Source organism: Lissotriton vulgaris, chromosome 6 (assembly GCF_964263255.1).
Source record: "Lissotriton vulgaris chromosome 6, aLisVul1.2, whole genome shotgun sequence".
Classification (NCBI taxonomy): Eukaryota; Metazoa; Chordata; class Amphibia; order Caudata; family Salamandridae; genus Lissotriton; species Lissotriton vulgaris.
Window position 1 is genome coordinate 458,758,202 of NC_141694.1, and position 23,013 is coordinate 458,781,214.

Here is a 23,013-nt window from a genome sequence, read left to right on the forward strand (position 1 = left end):
TGTGCTACAAATAAAGCTCTTTTAAATTCAGTCAGGCACACTCCTTGAATAACTATAATTATCCAGTCAGTACCCAAGTAATCATGGAGCAAAGTAGGCCTTAGGCCATGGACTGATTTAAACCCATATAGACGATGCATGCAGTCTTCTATGTACCTGCAAACTTGTTTTTATACCTTCAATTCCCCAGTCTGTATCATTAGACTTTCACCAATCACTCTCACTCTACTGTTTCAATATTGTAGTGAGCCATTCAGCAGTATTTCCCTATATATGTACTGTGGTAAAACTGAAGCTGTTATAAAGTTAGTCAGGCACTTTCTTTGCAGAACTGTAATCATCCACTCAGTACCTATGTACTCATGCATTAAAATAGGCCTCAGGTCATAGACTGCTTCAAACTCCTATAGACTTTGCATGCAGTCTTTTATGTACCAGTAAACTTGTCTTTTATACCTTCGATTCCCCAGTCTGTATCCTTACACTTCCAGCAAATCACATTGCTGTTTCAGTATTATATTGAGCCATACATCAGTATGTGCTTATCTATACACTGTTCTAAAAGGGAAGCTGCTATACATTCAGCCAGATAGTATCCATGCAGAATAGTAATCAATCAACCAGTACAAAGTACTCATGGGATAAAGTGGGCCTCAGGGCATGGACTGCTTAAAACCCCTATAGACAATGCATGCACTGGTCTATGCACCGGCAAACTTGTGTTTTATACCTTCAATTCCCCAGTTTCCATCCTTACACTTCCAGCAAACACTTTGTGATTGCTGATTGAGTATTGTACTGAGGTATTCAGCAGAATGTCCTTATCTATGCACTGTGCTAACAATGAAGCTCTTATAAATTCAGTCATGCAGTCTCAGAACTGTAAACCCCTATAGACTATGTGTGCAGTCTTCTATGCACCTGCAAACTTGCCTTTTATATCTTCTATTCCCCAGTCTGTATCCTTATACTTTCAGCCAGGCCCGGACTGCCCATTGCGGGCACCAGCAATCCCCCGGTGGGACGCATGGGTGGGGGCCAGTTTTGGGGCCCTGGGGGCCGATTTTGTTACAGGGCCGATTTTCTGTTACGGTGCTGAAAATCGGCCCTGTAACAAAATCAGCCAAAAACAGGCCCTGGCAAAGAGCCGCCCCACCCCCGGGGGAGGGGGGGTGTCCGAGCACTTTGCCAGGGCCGGTTTTGGATCCCAGTCCGGCCGTGCTTTGAGCAAACACTCTGTCATTGCTGATTCAGTATTTTACTGAGCTATTCAACAGAATGTCCTTATCTATGCAGTGTGCTAAAACTGAAGCTCTTATAAATTTAGTCACTCTCCTTCCAGAACTGTAACCATCCAGTCAGTACCCTAGTAATCATGGAGCAAAGTAGGCCTTTGGTCATGGACTTCTTTAAACCCCTATAGACTATGGTTGCAGTCTATGCACCTGCAAACTTGCCTTTTATACCTTCAATTTCCCTGTCTGTATCGTTACACTTTTACCAAACACTCTCACACTACTGTTTCAGTACTGTAGTGAACTATACAGCAGAATGTGCTTATCTATACACTGTTCTAAAAGTGAAGCAGTTACACATTCAGCTTGACACTGCTTGCAAAACTCTTATCATCCAGTCAGTACCACAAATTCATGTAGTAAAGTAAGCCTTAGTATATGGACTGCTTCAAACTCCTATTTACTATGCATGTACTCTTCCATGCCCCTGAAAACTTGTCTTTTAAACGTTTAATTAACCAGTCTCTATCCGTATACTCCTTCCAACCACTTTGCCACTACTGTTTAAATATTGAAGTGAGCCCTATAGCAATATATGCTTATCTATACACTGTACAAAAAGTGTAGCAGTTATACATTCAGCTCTACACTCTCCTTGGAGAAGTGTAATTATTCTGACACTACCCAAGTAGTCATGCAGCAAAGTAGACCTAAGGGCATGGACTGCTTCAAACACCTATAGATAATAAATGCACTTTTCTAAACATCTGCAAACTTGGCTTTTAAACTTTGAATTGCCCAGTCTGTATCCTGTCACTTCCTCCAAACATTTTGCTACTGCTATTTTAGTATTGTAGTGAGTTATACATCAGTATGTTCTTATATATGCACTGTTCTAAAAGTGAAGGTGCTATATATTCATCTAGACAATCTCTTTGTAGAAGTGTAAGCATTCAGTCGGTTTCCACTAAAGTAGGCCTTAGGGCATGGACTGCTTCAAATCCCTATAGACCATGCATTCACTGTTCTATACACCAGCAAACTTGCCTTTTATACCTTCAATTGCCCAGTCTGTATCATTACACTTTTCACCAAACACTCTCACACTGCTGTTTCAATATTGTAGTGAACCATACAGCAGTATGTGCTTATCTATTCACTGTTGTAAATGTAAAGCTGCTATACATTCAGCCAAGCACTCTTCTTGCAGAATTGTAATCATTGAGCCAGTACCCAAGTACTCATGGTGCAAAGTGGGCCTTAGGGCATGGACTGCTTTAAACTCCTATAAACTATGCATGCACTGTTCTATGCACCTGCAAATTTACCTTTTATATGTTCAATTCCCCATTCTCTACATTTACACTTCCACCAAACACTCTGTCACTCCTGTTATAGTTTTGTAGTGACTCATTGATCAAAGTGTAGTAATCCATTCACTACATTCAAACACTAATCAGCAGATGTACTATAAGTGGTACATCCCCAGAGATATACCAGTTATTGTGCACTGTGGCATCACCACCATGGATGCACCGTATTTACAATGTGGTGTATTAAGGGGCAAAAACGGCACAGATATGTGATGTATTTGTGTTGTGAAGGTGGTGCATCGTACCAGATCATCCCCACCCACCCCTGGGCAGGAAAGCCTCCTTCTGGCGCAGGGCTTTACAATGTGATGCACCTTCCATATGCGTCACATTGTAAATACAACACACCATGGCACACCTTTTGCCCCACCGCCTCATCACGAAAGTGACGCAACAGATGTGTAAAAGAGGCACAATGGGGTTGTAAATCCGCTCCTAACACATACAAACTCACCCAGGCAGTTTCACCAGCAGTGCAAATTGAAGCATAGACTTGTAACATTTTATGTGCATATGTTACATTCAAGTGCTTCGGAGGTACTACAGTATACTATAGGTAAACACCTTATAGATTTATGCTGTAGCACTTTCTTATAGTTATGTATATATATATATATATATATATATATATATATATATATATATATATATATATATATATATATATATATATATATATATATATATCCACTGAAAAAACCATAGGTTTCAGCCACGTTATAGTTAGGAATTAGCATTTAAAAAACCTTGCAAATTCACTGAAAAAAACATAGGTTTCACACACGGTATAGTTAGGAATTAGCATTTTAAAAACCTTGGAAATTAACTGAAAAAAACATAGGTTTCATACCAGTTATAGTTAGCTGGTCATTTTACTCATACAAAACCTTTGAAATTCCCCCGTTATAGTTAGTTCAGCTAACTATAACTTGCGCGCCTGTAATGCACTGCTGATGAAATCACATATTACATCACTCACGACATTGTCAGTGACATCTCTCATGACATCACTGATGACATATTAAATAACATCACTGATGACATCATCCTTGTGAAAGAGTGGCAGACCTCCTCTCACTCTAGTCCCACAGAGATATGGTTTGCTTATTTTATTATAAAAAATATAATTTCTTTCCTTTTTTTGTTCAATAACAATGACATTCAACAGTTCAGTATGAAATTCATACAATGCATAGGAGTCCTAATCTAGTAAGAAGAGCCATACAAATTCAGTACATGTCTCCACAAATACCAAAAGAAAAACATGAAAAAAAACATATAATGTGGAAAAACTCAGGAAACAGTTTCACAATAGACTCCAATCAGGAACACAAATACAGATTGCACACAATAAACAAAACAACAAAGATGCGCTGACGCACGTTTCGGGTGTACCATGTACTTCACACCATCCTTCATCAGGGCTCAAAGTTCTGAATTTTATTCAGTGCAAATGAGTCATCTGTAATCATGGATATGTTAAAAACAGGCTCTACACAGTGTAATATGTTATATTCTGTTGGAGCAAACGAACATGATCAATATATACATAATTTCTGATGTTGTACATATTTAAAATTTGTAATTAATTAAAAGGTTCAAGGTGACTAAAGGTACACCTCAACCACCTGTGTATAGTGGTACAGGAAAATCCATATCACTCAACGTGTCATATAGCTAGAAACAGAGAGTGACAATGTAGCTATAATTTATCGAAAGACACACAGATCCAAGATAAACACAATACAAAGAGAAAATAAACAGATGTAATGAAAACTAATACACAGAAAAAAATTGAGGATAAAATCAAAACTGACCCACTATTGGGAGACGGGGTAACCCATATGATTAAATCCAGATGTGATCTTAGAGTAAATGACTCCTGAGAATGAAATGGTTATGGAAAATAGAACTAATAATTAGAAGATCTGAGACTTTTGAATAACTACAAGAAACAAAAGGAAGAAAAGGATACTACATACTGTCTCTATAATGACATGCCTAGGCGCTGGAAATGCCTAATCAGGTGCATGAAGTCGAGAAGTTACTAGATGAGGTATATGGAACAAAAATAAACTGGATGGGCTGCACAACTGAAAATTCTACTAGATTTATGTAAATGGAAAAACCACATTCAGTAACCTTACATATGGTTCTGTAGTCAGAGCCTCAGGACTGATAAGTAGCTGTTCATCAGGAGAACGGTTCCCAGCTGATAGCCCACTTTGTGGCCACTAAGGGACATAGGGACGAGTTTAGATATGTATCCCAATGTATTAAATACTATAGATAGTTGTCACTAACACAATAAGAATCGAACCACACTTACAGGAAATGGGTTTGCCATTCCCAAGAGAGGGTAGAGTATAATGCTTTAATAGATATCCTTCATAGTTCATGTCCGCTGTAACCATTAAATATATATGGAGCCAAATAGAGGAAGCTATCAGGGGTAAACACACCCACAGTTAGTCCCGCAACTGACTAAACATACACCTTACATAAAAAGGTATCCCCTTCACCCTCTCCCGGTCGAAAGATTACCCATTTACTTACATAGATTTGAATCCGCAGTAATTCAGTACATCTCCATCCAGGTCATGCGTCCTCGACCGGATATGGTCAAACTACCTGGTGAAACTCTAGTTTATACATAGTCACCAGCAGAGTCACTGAGTGTAATTAGATTCTAATTCAGAGCGCCTGCAACTGGGAATGCTTTGGTAGCTTCTATGTAATATGTGTGTCTCCAGTCGATCGCTATATTAGAATGGTGAATGCCCCAAACAAGTTTCTATAGACTAGCACTTATCCTCCTTAATTGTAAAGGTCATAATAGACATATATAAGTAAAACCACAAAGGAATTCTACCAATATAAGCAAAAATGAGCAAGAATAAGAATAAAATCAGACTCGGAAGTACGTATTTCAGACTAGTATAGTCACCCTTTCCAGATCCTATATTTCAGGACCGGGTATAACATAAGTCCTATATTCATAATTTCAAAGGTTTAAGAAATATAAAGACACTTACTTCACTATAGGGGTAAACAAAACAGCCAGAAAAGGGGCGGCCATATTGGGACCAGGCAGGGAACAATAATCTGAATGAGGTCGCAATTTTCAAAACAAAAAAGGGATTGAGAATTCTAAAAATACAATGGCCAGTATATATAAAAATAATAAAGATAGTATTCAGAATTACAGATGTGATCCAACAATATATGGAACTCTGGAACCTACATGATGAATAGAAAAGATGTAGAAAATAAGGGGATCATGTAAAAGCATTCTTCCAAGTGAGGGATTCATTAAAGCCGTTTGTAGCGTGTAAATTCAGAATACCTCCCTTTTTCATCTCAAGGCATCAATATTGCCATATTTAGAATGTAGAACTCGTGTCAAGATAAGCCATTGTGGATCTCTTGATAATCAAGCCACTGTGTGACCAGCGGCGCTCCTATGCGCTTGTTATTTATGGCAGATTTGTGTTCCCTAAATCTGCCCCCCATTTCTCTGTTGGTTTCTCCAACATAGCCTTTTTGACAGGGCCACAGGATGAGGTACACCACATTGGTGGTTCTACAATTTGTCATCTCTTTAAGTAGCAATATCTTCTTTCCCCATTCCAGAGTGGTGGTAACTCTGGCAAAATCACAAGCATGGCAATTGCCACATTTGTGTGTGCCATGGATGTGATTGGTTCCAATAATGGAACATTGAACTGCTTCTTTCTTGTCTGGCAGTGTAGACTTTACCAAATAATTTCCTAGTTTTTTGTTCCTGTGGAATGCAAAAATGGATTTCTGAAGTGCATTGATATGATTGCCTGAATTAAGGGTGTGCCATGAGGAATAAATAACCTGGCCCATCCTGGTGTGGCAGTAACAGTTTCTTTGCTAGAGAAATCCTACCTGTGGCAGTGTCATTATAACCAATCTAAAAAATATGTCTTTAGTTGTAACATTTGTCAACGAATTAAAACTTCCACTGCTGCAAGCCCACCACAAACACCTCTTTTAGTTTCCAACAAGCCCTTACAATTTGTCTATTTAGATCTTTACAGACCACTCCATTAAGATGATGCCTTTAAATTTAGTCTGATAGTTGGTGATTCTTGCTCTATATTTCTTTGGATTTGGCCACAGTGATCACCTGACGCTCTAACTGTTATTAAAGATTTGCAGCTCTTTATCTGTACATATGCAGTAGTAGCATTCCACTCGGACCAAGGATCGGCTTTTGAAGCGTACTGGGAAACTGTGGGCACCCTGGGTGTTGCTATGCATTATTCCACCCCCTATCATCCTGAGGAAAATTTGATAGTGGAACAGAAAACAATGGAGTATTAGGTTCACATCGTAGTTGGATCCATCTCCTTTATGGAGTCCAGCGAGCATTAAATAATCTTCCTAGTAGGTTTTTGGGTGAGTGGACCCCATACAATATTTTATATGGGGTCTGAATGTATGTTCAAGATCTTGATATCTCACACACAGTGGCTGGGAATGCATCCTTTGACATCAATTAATGTTTTGCTGTCTTATAGGAGTTTCAAGACTTCCACGATGAGCACTGCAACTTTAATCCTAAATATTCTGCCACAGACGAAGTGGAGGAGAAACCAGTGACTTCTGGATGGATTCTCAAAGTCAGGTATCTAGCTGAACTATACATCATACGTGTTAATAATGAAAATGCTGGATTTTTTTCTAATGTGTGTTTGCCGTTTTCCAGTGTTGTTCCTTGCAGCTAAATGTTATGCTATCAATCACCTTTGGAGGTATATACCTGATCTCCTATACCCTCTGATGTTCCTATTTTAGTTCCGACTGCCTCTGGTTACTTTATTTACATTGATGATTTTTCTTTTTCCTCTTCCATACCTCTATAAGTTGTATACGTGCATTTTACCTTTGGTGGAGACACACTTATCTGGTTCTTTCATGGTCCTACTTTTGGACTTTTATTGTGTTGTTTTTTTCCTTTCTTCTGTATTAGATTTATCAGTTTTCTATATACTTTTAAATGGACATCCTTTTTCAGATCGTGGTTCACCAGAACACATAGCTGAGATGCTTATGCCCCATTCTTCTTCACATAAGGTTCAAAGAGACTAGTCCCTTGTGAACATTACTGCAATTCTTGTCCCTGATGATATTGTTGAAGATCAAGTTCCCTATGACATTTTTAGTCCAACTGATACATCACAAATTCAGTATGTTTTCTCTCTGCGGGTTTCATATCTAATGACTAGGATGTTGCAACTGTTTATAATATGCTGTCTGAATTTGAATAGCACACTGTATTTGAGAATGAGGATTTGAATATGAATTCTCCAAATTATGGTGAAATGTTTTGTTACAATCACTATGTACATCACTATTTACACAGAGCTAGCATTCTACATGCAGTTTTTAATTATTCATGGTGGGAAAACCAAATTGGAAAGAAATCCACTATTGTTCAGGATGTGTCCCTACAGATCCTGTTCCTTCTTATTATAGGCTTACCTGTTCACCAGTGAAGAAATATATGATCACACTAACAAAATGAGAGCATATATACATCTGGAGCTTTAGGAGTGTGGGTGCAGTACTATGAGCTAGCCAAATGTACCAATATTTACTGATTATATAAGACTACTCCATCTCAGTATTATGAAGTTGTGTTATTCTAAATACACAGTCCTACTAGAATAGTAGTAACCATATAACACCTGATTGCTTTAGGCAGGCAAGCCGACTGGGCACCATAGGTTTGCAGATGGCAGGGTCTCCTGTGGGGCAGCTGTAAACTCCTTGCATGTGTCCATGCTGGCAAAATTGACAGTATGGCAGTCACTGTGGACCTGCTCCACGAGAACCAACAAGTTGTGTTAGAGAGTAATCAAAGCAGAGACATACCTAAACCGTTCACCGTCCAGAGGGAGAACCTACAGTGGCAGGTGAGTAAACTCTTGGTTTACCCAAACATCCTGGAGGACAGAGTGAAGGACACAGAGGCCTGATCTTGCCACAACAAAATCTGTGTAATGGAACTGCCGCTTGGCACCGAAAGCAAGACATGATCATTTACTTGGAGTATTGGCTGAGGAGAGAGGTCACTCCTATTGCATTGTCCACCTTTTTCTCTCTGGAGTGAGTGCACTGGGATCTGGTTGTAGGTGCCTCCGTCGGGTGCCCCGCCGTGCCTGGTGGTGGCAAAGTAGTTGCACTTCCATGACAGGGATGTTGTTCTAGGCAAGGCCAATAGGGTAGGCAACTACACAGTCGAAAACAATAAAGTGCTCATATTGCTGGATTACACCTTTGCCATGCAGAAGTGTAGACTGTCTTTTTTCGGAGCAAAGAGGTAAATATGAGAAATGAGCTTGAAGTATGCCCTGCTTTTCTCTGCATGCCTTTAAATTACTAATCAGGACAAGTCTGTCTTTTTCATAGATCTGAAAGGCAGGGGACTGGAAGAAGACCCGTGGCCAGAGAGGGAGCTGGAGGTGAAATAGGACTTGGTAGCTGTGCTGTTTCTATCCCAGGTAGACACTGACAGGGTTGATGGGTTGAGGCCTGTAGCAATGGTTCACAAACTCACCCTTATTTCTCGCATCGGAGACCAGCAGTGGAAACAAATAACAGGACCCTCTGCATAGCTCGGAGGATGTGGCTCACAGGCTCCTGTGGGTCAACCCACAATCTGCCGAGATACTGATATAACGTCATCTCAAAGCACGCAGCCAGTGTAGCAGTTTTTTTTCCAAAACGAAATGGGGAACATCAGGTCAACTGCTATACCACTCTGAGCTAAGGATCATGTCTTCAAGGTTTATAACTGGAGTGGTTCCTCAAAGCGCATCCCATGAAACTTAAGTTGTTTTTTGTGAAGTCTTGCTTTGCATTTGTTCTAACTCTTTATCTACTTTACCCCCTATCAACTTTATATTCATACCCCTCTCATCTTTTCTGCCCTCTCATTCTAACAGTTTTCTCTTTGACTCAAGTTTTTCCCCTGGTAGGGGCTTCCTTTTTATTGCTTATAATGTTATGTGGTGACAATTTTGGGAGGAGTTTGATTCTTGACTCAGAACGGAGAGGGGAATTTATGTTGCTGGTTCATGTGTTCCCTGTTCATACATTGTTTGGGGGAAACGGCATATCTATTCACATTTTCTAAGATGTAGTGGAATCCACGGTACACTAAATTATGGTTCATGGGCTAGGGGCCTGACCACAGAGGAAAAGGAGAGAAGGACGGGTAGGGAGGATTACAGTCCTTACTTCACATCCAACTGTAAATGCAGAAGATGTAACACAACACTCTGTCTTTAACTTTCTTATGTGGAATGTCTGCAGGATGGGAGAGCCACCCAAGGTTCACTGTGTCTATTCCTACCCGATGAAGTGCACAACACACATAGCTATACTGCAACAGACACACTTTACTGAGCAGGAGGGGAGACGACTTTGGGCCATGTGTTTAGGGCAGTTATTTTATACCACTTATTCTACATACTCTAAAGCCACTTTATATGGTTAGCGCCCAGAGTGGCATGCCTTCAGCAGAGAGCTGACCTAGAGGGTAAATACAAGTGCACAAGCGAAAAACAGGACAGCTCTCCGATACACACACTAGGGCTATATTTTCCAAATGCAGGCCAAGTGGCTACCTATACTCCCTTATGAATCTGTTAGAGCTGACAAAGGCTAAGTTCACTTTATGACGGATATCAGACTGGACCATTTACACTCGCCACTTCAGGGCATGACTGAGCATAAGGTAGGAAACAGCAGCATGGATGGCTGTCCAACTGGTGTCTCTTAATTGCATATGGCAATGCCTTGCTGGCAAAAGTAGGGGTAACTCTCCTGTCCAAATTGCAAATTGTTCAGAACACAGCCACAATAATGATTTTGAATCATCCGACGGGCTCTCCATATGCTCCGTTGCTCAGAAAATTGCATTGGCTTAATGTAAAAAAAATATCCTTTTTCAAAATCTGCTGCCTAACTCATAATGCCCTTAATGATAAAGGCCCTCGCTATTTACAATGTAAACTGATTAAATACTGCCCTAGTAGGAGGCTTAGATCCACCAAACTAGGGCTACTACAAGTTTCCTGAATTCATCTGACTCGGACAGGTGGGAGAGCTTTCTCCTACTTAGCTCCCTGGTACTGGAATCATTTCCCTCAGGCCCTGTGAGCTATTTCCAATGATGGCACATTTAGGAACCATCTGAAAGCCTTCCTCTTTTAACTATTAGGTTAGCCCGGGTCCCATTAGCTGAAGACCAATCGCTAGTTAGCACTGAGATGCCCCATGGGTGATTTGAGCACTCAATAAATTCTTAATCTGATCTAATCAAATCTAGCTCCAAGTTTACCCTTCCTCCATACATATGTTACACATGAGGATAGACTAATTCCTTACCTCCAGCACCTATTGCATGCAATACACAATGCAGAATATCTGATGAAGACCTACTCAGACCATTGTTCATTGTTTCTGCCCTTTGATGGGGCCCAATCAAAACCCAAATCCCCTCATGTCAACTGCAGCAGTTGGCAGTGGAGGACAAGGTATATCACAGTGTGGTCAGTGGACTATATATTACTTTTAATACAACACAGTCACAGCCCTAACACCAATAGTGGAGTGGAATGCCTTTCAATGCATATATTAGGGGGATCTGTATCAATTCTTCTAGTGGGCTACTCTCTGCCTTACAGTCCAAATTTGGACGCATGGAGACAGAGCCCAGATGTTTGAAGATATGCATGGTGTCAGAGGCGGTAGCTAAGGGTGACCTTGTATAACAGACATGGGAGCATACTGAGAGGGGGCCTGATTAGCCCTGCATAATTACAGGGAGCACCTGGCATGGACCACACAGAGGGGCATTGTGATAAATCTCTTGCGTGCAACAGTCTTCTGACACCCAGAGGGTCACCAGGTGTACAGAGAAGTGGACATAGTGGCTTTATTCTATGATTACTATAAAGGTTTGTACAGGCCAGTGCCTGGCATGGATGTAGATAAACTGGATTCCTTCTTATTGGAAACTCCCTTGGCCATTCCCACTCCAGAGAACAGGCAACAGAAGAAGGGCTCCATCATGGAGTGTGAAATAGCCCTGGCAATTAAAGAATTGATGACGGATACAACACCCGCATTGATGGCTTTCCCTTAGAGTACTGTAAATGATGTAAGGTGATTCTCATGAATCCCTGGCAGCAATACATGCACCTATGTGAGAGGAAAGAAAACTGCCGGACCCACTGGACGGAGTCTTGTACAGACCATTTCCCCTCCTAAATCTGAATTGCAAGATCCTGTGGAAGATGATTGTGGACTACATCCAGTCTCACTTGTCAAACCTGGTCCACTCAGACCAGAGTGGCTTTATCACTGGGTAGAACACCTCCTCAAACATACACATGCTGCTTTATATAATAGACAGCCTGCCAGTGGGCCCCTGCAAACCAGTGGCATTCTCAGTGGACAAGGAGAAGGCCTTTTATAGCATCTCTAGGGCCAACCTGTTTGCAGTGTGGAATAGTTGTGGATGCAGAGGGAGTCATGGGCTGCAGATAGGCAGCTTTATACATGCAGTTTCCCTTTATGCAGATGAAATTCTGATGTATCTGTATGATGTGGACTCCTAACTAACACCCACACTGCAACTACTGGACATGTCTGGACTGTGGATGTAAGGTGTCCAAGTCATTTATCTTTCCATTTATGGATCGATACATGGACCCATGGTGTATGCTGGACCATATGTTGTCCCCATGGCTGATATTACCTTCTGCTATCGGGGCGTTCAGGTGTACCATAGTTGACCGGGGACAGCCCTCTCATTTGAGGAGCTCATGTGAGCTATATGCAGCGGGATAGTTTATGGTGCATGCATCACTTAGAAGGGTCATATGTGAGACATGGAGGACACAAGTTAATGTCTACAGGTTATGTTAACATGAAGCTCCATGCACCAGAGGATTACTAATGTACAAGGCCTGATTCAGGCAATAGGTGGAACTCTCAGCAGCTTGAGGGAGCATTGGATCCAGTACCTTCAGAGTTTACCGGAACAGGAAGACTGGAGCAAGGTTCCTGAGCAACATTCCAGGAGTCTTGTGAAATTCACAGCTGAAACTGTTACAGTTTAACTATGTCCGCCACCCTTACCTGACCCTGTCATACATTCACTGGATGAGCAACAAGGTGCAGCACAAATGTCCCAATTGTGGGGTGGTCGATGTAGACATTTACCTCATGACATGGCAATTTGCGGTATTGCAAACGATCTGTGCCATGGTGTGCACATACATCACAAGCATCATGGGCTGAAAACATATTAAACACCTAAAATGTGCCTGCTCAGCCTGAGGCCCCACCCCAAGGACGACAAAGCAGAAAGCAGGCTCACATACCTGGCTTTAGCAGTGGTGAGACGGGTGAAAGCAATGAACAGGAAGGCTAGCTAGGTGCTGCCACTTGCGGACTGGCTGAGTGATGTGCGCCGCTGAGCAAAAGTGGAGGATAATGTGCCACTGCAGATCTGCTGGCAGGAGCGGCAAGCTGCCCACAGGCTGAGACTTAATACATTAGCATTAGAACCTGACCAAGATGAGCAATCACCATGAAGGCGTCATGGTGAGAGGGGGGACCCAGGAGCCATTCGAATGATCCACACAGGATTCAGAGTGGACAGATAGGTATTTGGACATTTCGTGTAGCATGATTTGGGGGCTTTATGCTGCATGTCAGTTATAGTTCTTCTAACCATTCCACTAATTGCCTCTATGCACAGGGACACTCAACATCAAAGCATATCCACCCATAGTGATAATAATGCTGAATGACTGCATGATTGGCCACTGTTTTGGTCCATAGCCTGTATTTACAATGGCTTTCCTCAATATATATTGTAAAATGTTAATAAAGATCCATAAAAAAGATCAATAAAAAAGGAAAGTAGGGAATATTTTCTCAATTCTTTTTTTTGTCAGTTTTTGTAGGTTTCATTCCTTGGGCTCATTTTCATTTGGGCTAGGTTGCTTAGATGGATAGGAGTGAAACTTCAACCTAATAATGGTAAAGGGGTCAACATATTTCTGCCAATCTAAAAGAAACTCCAACGAGGTGCATTGCATTCTTCAGGAGTGTTGAGCAGAGTGCCTTCTTTGACCAGGTAGTCATCACTGAGGGACAGAGAACCTAGCAGCCCACTACCATTGGACCTGGGATAGTTCAAGTTGAGGCAAAACACCTGATGAGTGTGGGTAATGACTTCAATTAACACAGCAACATAATTTGTGGAACACTGCTTCTACTCCTTCTATATTATTTTTTTATATACATAATTCACATATTTCTTCTTAGATCTAATGGCAGAAGACTCCACACAATGGTCCTGAAGAATGCCAGGCGCCTCATGGAAGGATCTGTAAGATCGGCAGAAACATGTTGACCCCTTACGTAAATGGCACAAAGTCATTAACACCTTTGCTGCTATGCCTTTTCCCCCCTTGTGCTAAGCCTTTTTTTTTGGCTATTTGGGGTAGTTCGTGCTTAGGCTCCTGTAACTTTTTGACCACATAAGATATCCATGCCAAATTCGCATCCTTATTTTGTAACATCATGGGAATTCTAAAGGTACCCACGGTTTGTATATTCCCCTGGAGGGGACGAAGAAATTAGCCAAAACACTGTTACCTTTTAGGGTTTTTGGGAAAAATGCAAAAAAGGGCTACAGATGAAAGCGTCTGGTTTTTCCTTGCAAATGGTATTTAAAAAGGGGTTAAGGTGCTGAAATCACCATCTTCCCAGTCTTCAGGGACAAGCAGACTTTTGTCATAAAACCAACATCTTTTACACAGTTTTGGCATTTTTCTGGGACACTGCCTATTTTTGCTATTTTTTGTACTTTCAACCTCCTTCCAGTTAATGGTAGAAATGGTTATGAAAGCAATAATGGATCCTGGATTGCTATACATTTTGAAAATATAGAGAATATTCTGAATTCAGCAAGGGGTCATTTGTGTAGATACTTCAAGGTTTCTATATAGAAATTCACAGTTAAATATAGGAAAAATAGAAAATTAGTTGAAGAAAACAACCTTTTTGTCAACGTTTTCACCTGTAACGTCTTCTAATTATGACAGCTCTTTGAAAGCAATATACCATTACATCCATTGGATCTTACTGGTTGTGGGTATATATAGGACTTGTAGTTTAACCAAGAACCCGACAAACCCAGAGGCAAAAACTGAGCAGCCACTTGCAAAAGTTATTTATAATGTACCGGTATGTAGCAATTATTCTGGGAAAATGTATACATGGAAAAGTTGGTATGAAAGACACCTATGTATTTATGGAATTGGAACAAAATATAGAGTTTAGACACAGTATATATTTGCACATTTCCAAAATTGGGAATACTCATACTAGCATGAGAATTATCAATCATTTTTCAAAAATGACTTCTATTTTACACATTGACTTTCATTTGGAAGGCAGAAATGCATCAAAAGTCAATAGGTAATAACAGTTGCTGTACATATCTGAATTACCCTATGACTTCAGATAAAAATGGTACATCACTTGTGTGGGTAGGCCTAGTGCCCACGACAGAAAACGGCTCACAACACAACGTGAACACACCACATTTTCACAATAAAACATTACCCTTTTTTTGCAAAGTGCCTAGCTGTAGATTTTGAACCCTAGTCTTGCCGGCACCTAGGAAAAACCTAGAAAACCTATATATTTTTGAAAGCTATAAACCCAGGAAAATCGAGGATGGGGTGACAGGACTGCCTTTCACCCGCTTCTGTTACCCAGAATCCTTTGCAAACCTAAATAATTGTAAAAAAAGAACAACATTTTCCTCAGATATCTGTGGTGGAAAGTTCTGGAATCTGTGTGGATCCACAAAATTTCACCCACCCCACGTTCCCCAAAGTTTTCCAAGAAAAGTGGTACCTCACTTGTGTAGGTAGGCCTAGTGCCCTCGACAGGAAATGGCACAAACCTAGCTAACCTATACATTTTTGAAAACTAAACACCCAGAGTAATACAGGATGGGGTGACTTGATAGCCTCTCACCAGGTTATGTTACCCAGAATCCCTTGAAACGTAAAAAAATGGTCAAAAACCCAGATTTTCCTCACATTTCTTTGGTGGAAAGTTTTTGAATCTACGTGGATCCACACATTTCCACCCACCCCACGTTCCCCAAAGTCTTCTGAGAAAAACAGTACCTCACTTCTGTGGGTAGACATAGTGCCCGTGGCAGGAAATGGCGCAAAACACATAAGGTTCTGTTACCCCAAAAAGCACAATTTCCTCACATTTCTGTGCTGAAAAGTTCTGGAATCTGCATGGATCCACAAATTTCTACTCACTGCCACATTCCCCAAAGTCTTCCGAGAAAAATATTACCTCACTTGCGTGGGTGGGTCAAGGACCCGTGACAGGCAAGGGCCTAAAACCTATTGAGGCGACAGCAAAATTACCTACCACAAACCAACCTGGTTTTGCAGGGGGGATCCCATGGGTTTTTGGCCCTGGGCTTGGTGACCATCTAGGGAAACATACCAACCCCACACATTTCTTGAAACTAGACACCCGGGGAGTCCAGCGAGGTATAGCTTGTGTGGGTCCCCTAAAATCAGTGTTATTGGTGTTTAAGTTCTTCAGGAGCCTTCTTTTGCTCTTGAGAAGTCGAACAGAGCCCTGTGCATGAGTGAGTGGGTATCACATTGAGTACTGTGTGTATCATGGTAGGGGTTGTTGTCCAATGTTGCATCCCATCATAATTCAGAAGAAGGTCTCGCTAATGGTATATGGGCACCAGGAAGTGCTCAACATTGTATACTCTATAGGAGATAAGGTCATTTGGGATAAGCAATAGGGCTAAAATGCTGAGGCTCAAAGGAAAGCCAGGCAAATAGCAACTGTTTAATCAATCAATAAGGTGCTTGTAAAGTGCAGCTACTCAACCGCGAGGGTCTCAAGATGCTAGGGGCATGGGTTGCCCGTTGAGTGCTGGGGTCATCCGAAGAACCAGGTCTTGAGGTTCTTCTTGAACTGGAGCAGTGTAGGACTTTGACAGAGGTTAAGCATGAAGTCATTCCAGGTCTTGGCTGCGAGGTAGCACAAGGACTTTCCTCTTGTTCTGGACTTGTAGATGAGTGGGATGCTGGCCTTAGAGATGTTGGCTGATTGTAGGTTTCTCCTGGGTGCATGGGAGGAGAAGCCAGTTGTTTAGGTATGCTGGGCGATGTTGTGGAGGGCCTTGCAGGCCTGAGTGAGAAGCTTGAAGGTTGATGAGTAGCCAGTAGTGATCACAGAGGTGTTGGGTGATGTTGTTGTGATGGTAGATGTCTAGGATCATCAGTCAGGCATTGTGGATGGTCTGGAGCTTGCAAAGGAGTTTCTTGTTTTTCCCTGCATAGAGAGGGTTGCAGTAGTCCAGTCTGCTGCTGATGACGGCATAACCATTTTTCTGGATTCGTAGGCGGAGGGTGTTTAAGCAGGCTGAGGATATGGCATTGATCTCGCAGTTCATATTGAGCAATGAGTTTAGTATGATGCTGAGGTTTTGTGAGTGGCCCTTCATGGTGGTGATGTTTCTGAGGGCGGGAGGTCAACAGGTGTCTTCCCATGCAGAGGGAGTGAAACCAAGGATGAGGACTTCTGTTTTCTTGGAGTTGAGTTTCAGGCTGCTCTTCTTCGTCCAGGTTGTGGTGGCTTTCATCCCTTCTTGGAAGTTGTGCCTGGTGATGTTGGGTTCTTTGCTGAGGGAGAGTATGAGCTGGGTGTCGTTAACATAGAAGACAATGTTGAGGCTATGGTTTCTGACAACGGTTGCAAGGGGAACCATGTAGATGTTGAAAAGGGTGGGCTGAGGGAGAATCCCTTGTGTACTCCATATATGGTCTCTATTGCTGCTGAAAGGCAGGGAAAAAGTCTGACTCGCTGAGCTCTGCCTGTGAGAAATGAGCATATCCAGTAGAGGGCCTTTCTGCAGCTGGCGACTAGTATGTGGTTGGTGGTGGTGTTGAAGGCAGCTGAGAGGTCTAGGAGGATGAGGGCAGATGTCATCGGTGGCTGTAAGTAGGGTGGCCACGGTGCTGTGGTTGCTGTGGAATGCAGATTGGCAGATGTCCAGGACATTGTTGGCTTCGATGAAGTTTGCTAGCTGGGTGCTGAAGACCTTCTCGATTACCATGGCTGTGAATGGGAGCAGGGAGATGGGCCTGAAGTACTTGATGTCAATCAAGTCTTTGGAGGGTTTTTTTCAGGAGGGGATTGACTTCAATGTGCAGCTCTGTGGAAGATGTGGGGACTGCAGGGGTGTGAGGGTGCTCCAGAGGAGATGCTCTTCATGGCCTTTAAGGTGTCTTCTATCGTGAGAGGGGTCCAAGAGACCAGGGTCTGTTGGGTGGCATAACTGGGAGTGAGGGCTGGAGTGATGCAGAGGTCTTGGTTTCTGAATTTGTTGTAGAGCAGCTTAATCTTGTGTTGAAAAAAGGTGCTGAGTCTGCTGCATAGGTCTTGGGAGGGTGGGAAATATGTTGTTTCACTGCCAGGTTTGTCAAATTCATTGATGCTAGAGAAGAGTTCTTTGGAGTTGTGGGTGTTAGTGAGGATTCTGTCATGAAGGAAGTTCTTCTCTGTGGATCTAATGAGTTGGTGGTGTGTGATGTTGGCTGTTCTGCAGTTATCAGTAGGAGCCCTTGAATTATTGTAGTTCAGGGGTGTACCAGCTTGCTTTCTTGCAGTGTCATCCTGTAGCTTTCTTGAGGGGGGCGAGTGTGTTGGCACAGTTTGTGATCCAGCAAAGGGGTTACAGACCATGGTTTTAGTGTCTGGCATCCTCTGAGGTGGAGTGCTGGTGAGGGGATTGAATAGCTGTTTTTCTGTGACTTTGTTCCAGATTCTGCAAGGGAGGTGATGTGGGTGCTTGTGTACGGTGGGTTTTCCGAAGGAGAAGTGGATGCAGTGGTGGTCAATCAGTTTACTTCAGTGACGAAGGGGTCAAGTGTGTGTCCTGATGTGTGCATAGGGGCGGTGGCGAGTTGCTCCAGTCCTATGTTGGCGAGGTTCCCTAGGAGGGCGGTGGTGTTGGAGTCATCGTGGTTGTCCAGGTGGAGTTTAGGTCTCCGACTAGATGTAGTCTGTGGAGGTGAGGGGGTGAGGTGCAATGAGGTCAGCAATGGCGTTGGTGAAAGGAGCATGGGGAATGGGCGGCCTGTGGACGAGGGTTCATCAGAGAGTCCTTTTAGGGTTGATCTGGATCTAGAATTTGAGATGTCCCAAGAGTTTCGGGTGTCATTGGGCTGATAGTTGTCATGCACTGGTAGCTTTTGTGGACGATGGCAATGTCTACTCCTAGGTGGGAGGGGCCGTCTATTCGCAGGCTCTTGTATCTGTCAGGAATGGCGGATGATGTTGGGCTCTGAGTTGGCGTTGGTCTAGGTCTCTGTTAAGGAGGTGACATCAGGTGCTTTGGGGTTGAGGAGGTCCCAGATTTCTATGGTGTTATTGTGTAGGGAGCGCATGTTGAGAAGGATGCAGTTGAGTGGTTTCTGAGTGGTAATGTCTGGTAGGCTGGGTACTACTGCTGGGGTCCGGCTGTGGGTGAATGTACAGTGTTGACAAGAGATCAGGTCTTGGGAGTTGCTTGGAGTTGAAAGCTGGTAGTTGTTGCTGCATCTAAGATTGAGAGCCTCAGGGGTCCTGGAGTCGTAGCGGACGCGGTACAAAAGGGGTTGGTGATGGATGGAGCTTCTGAATCAATCAGACACTCACACCCAGTCAAGAGATCTGGGTTTAATCCATCACCGTTCTTTAGCCCACTCTGCCACCCCAGTTCAGACATGGCCATATGCAAATCAGTCTGACCCTGTGCCTCATGGGAACAGTGCAGCCCGAACTGCCAAGCCATGGCTTCCCTGGACCGGAAACAGGCTTCCGAGGACCGGTTTCTGGCATTACAGCCTTCTTCAGGCCGGCTTGCTTGAATCCAGTAGCAAAGTGAGCAAGGGACTCACGTCTGAGTATACCCTGCCACACTTATGGCGGGCAAAAGCACTACAAAAGGGGTTGGTGATGGACAGAGCTTCTGAATCAATCATACACTCACACCCAGTCAAGAGATCTGGGTTTAATCCATCACCGTTCTTTAGCCCACTCTGCCACCCCAGTTCAGCCATGGCCATATGCAAATCAGTCTGACGCTGTGCCTCATGGGAACAGTGCAGCCCGAACTGCCAAGCCATGTCTTCCCTGGACCGGAAACAAGCTTCCGAGGACCGGTTTCTGGCATTCCAGCCTTCTTCAGCCCGGCTTGCTTGAATCCAGTGGCAAAGTGAGCAAGGGACTCACGTCTGAGTATACCCTGCCACACTTATGGCGGCCAAAAGCGGTACAAAAGGGGTTGGTGATGGACGGAGCTTCTGAATCAATCAGACACTCACACCCAGTCAAGAGATCTGGGTTTAATCCATCACCGTTCTTTAGCCCACTCTGCCACCCCAGTTCAGACATGGCCATATGCAAATCAGTCTGACCCTGTGCCTCATGGGAACAGTGCAGCCCGAACTGCCAAGCCATGTCTTCCCTGGACCGGAAACAAGATTCCGAGGACCGGTTTCTGGCATTCCAGCCTTCTTCAGCCCGGCTTGCTTGAATCCAGTGGCAAAGTGAGCAAGGGACTCACGTCTGAGTTTACCCTGCCACACTTATGGCGGCCAAAACCGGTACAAAAGGGGTTGGTGATGGACTGAGCTTCTGAATCAATCAGACACTCACACCCAGTCAAGAGATCTGGGTTTAATCCATCACCGTTCTTTAGCCCACTCTGCCACCCCAGTTCAGACATGGCCATATGCAAATCAGTCTGACGCTGTGCCTCATGGGAACAGTGCAGCCCGAACTGCCAAGCCATGTCTTCCCTGGACCGGAAACAAGCTTCCGAGGACCGGTTTCTGGCATTCCAGCCTTCTTCAGCCCGGCTTGCTTGAATCCAGTGGCAAAGTGAGCAAGGGACTCACGTCTGAGTATTCACTGCCACACTTATGGCGGCCAAAAGCGGTACAAAAGGGGTTGGTGATGGACGGAGCTTCTGAATCAATCAGACACTCACACCCAGTCAAGAGATCTGGGTTTAATCCATCACCGTTCTTTAGCCCACTCTGCCACCCCAGTTCAGACATGGCCATATGCAAATCAGTCTGACCCTGTGCCTCATGGCAACAGTGCAGCCTGAACTGCCAAGCCATGTCTTCCCTGGACCGGAAACAAGCTTCCGAGGACTGGTTTCTGGCATTCCAGCCTTCTTCAGCCCGGCTTGCTTGAATCCAGTGGCAACGTGAGCAAGGGACACATGTCTGAGTATACCCTGCCACACTTATGGCGGCCAATAGCGGTACAAAAGGGGTTGGTGATGGACGGAGCTTCTGAATCAATCAGACACTCACACCCAGTCAAGAGATCTGGGTTTAATCCATCACCGTTCTTTAGCCCACTCTGCCACCCCAGTTCAGACATGGCCATATGCAAATCAGTCTGACCCTGTGCCTCATGGGAACAGTGCAGCCCGAACTGCCAAGCCATGTCTTCCCTGTACCGGAAACAAGCTTCCAAGGACCGGTTTCTGGCATTCCAGCCTTCTTCAGCCCGGCTTGCTTGAATCCAGTGGCAAAGTGATCAAGGGACTCACTTCTGAGTATACCCTGCCACACTTATGGCGGCCAAAAGCGGTACAAAAGGGGTTGGTGATGGACGGAGCTTCTGAATCAATCAGACACTCACACACAGTCAAGAGATCTGGGTTTAATCCATCACCGTTCTTTAGCCCACTCTGCCACCCCAGTTCAGACATGGCCATATGCAAATCAGTCTGACGCTGTGCCTCATGGGAACAGTGCAGCCCGAACTGCCAAGCCATGTCTTCCCTGGACCGGAAACAAGCTTCCGAGGACCGGTTTCTGGAATTCCAGCCTTCTTCAGCCCGGCTTGCTTGAATCCAGTGGCAAAGTGAGCAAGGGACTCACGTCTGAGTATGCCCTGCCACACGTATGGCGGCCAAAAGCAGTACAAAAGGGGATGGTGATGGACGGAGCTTCTGAATCAATCAGACACTCAAACCCAGTCAAGAGATCTGGGTTTCATCCATCACTGTTCTTTATCCCACTCTGCCACCCCAGTTCAGACATGGCCATATGCAAATCAGTCTGACCCTGTGCCTCATGGGAACAGTGCAGCCCGAACTGCCAAGCCATGTCTTCCCTGGACCGGAAACAAGCTTCCGAGGACCGGTTTCCGGCATTCCAGCCTTCTTCAGCCCGGCTTGCTTGAATCCAGTGGCAAGGTGAGCAAGGGACACATGTCTGAGTATACCCTGCCACACTTATGGCGGCCAAAAGCGGTACAAAAGGGGTTGGTGATGGACGGAGCTTCTGAATCAATCAGACACTCACACCCAGTCAAGAGATCTGGGTTTAATCCATCACCGTTCTTTAGCCCACTCTGCCACCCCAGTTCAGACATGGCCATATGCAAATCAGTCTGACCCTGTGCCTCATGGGAACAGTGCAGCCCGAACTGCCAAGCCATGTCTTCCCTGGACCGGAAACAAGCTTCCGAGGACCGGTTTCTGGCATTCCAGCCTTCTTCAGCCCGGCTTGCTTGAATCCAGTGGCAAAGTGAGCAAGGGACTCACGTCTGAGTATACCCTGCCACACTTATGGCGGCCAAAAGCGGTACAAAAGGGGTTAGTGATGGACGGAGCTTCTGAATCAATCAGACACTCACACCCAGTCAAGAGATCTGGGTTTAATCCATCACCGTTCTTTAGCCCACTCTGCCACCCCAGTTCAGACATGGCCATATGCAAATCAGTCTGACCCTGTGCCTCATGGGAACAGTGCAGCCCGAACTGCCAAGCCATGTCTTCCCTGGACCGGAAACAAGCTTCCGAGGACCGGTTTCTGGCATTCCAGCCTTCTTCAGCCCGGCTTGCTTGAATCCAGTGGCAAAGTGAGCAAGGGACTCACGTCTGAGTTTACCCTGCCACACTTATGGCGGCCAAAACCGGTACAAAAGGAGATGGTGATGGACTGAGCTTCTGAATCAATCAGACACTCACACCCAGTCAAGAGATCTGGGTTTAATCCATCACCGTTCTTTAGCCCACTCTGCCACCCCAGTTCAGACATGGCCATATGCAAATCAGTCTGACCCTGTGCCTCATGGGAACAGTGCAGCCCGAACTGCCAAGCCATGTCTTCCCTGCACCGGAAACAAGCTTCCAAGGACCGGTTTCTGGCATTCCAGCCTTCTTCAGCCCGGCTTGCTTGAATCCAGTGGCAAAGTGATCAAGGGACTCACTTCTG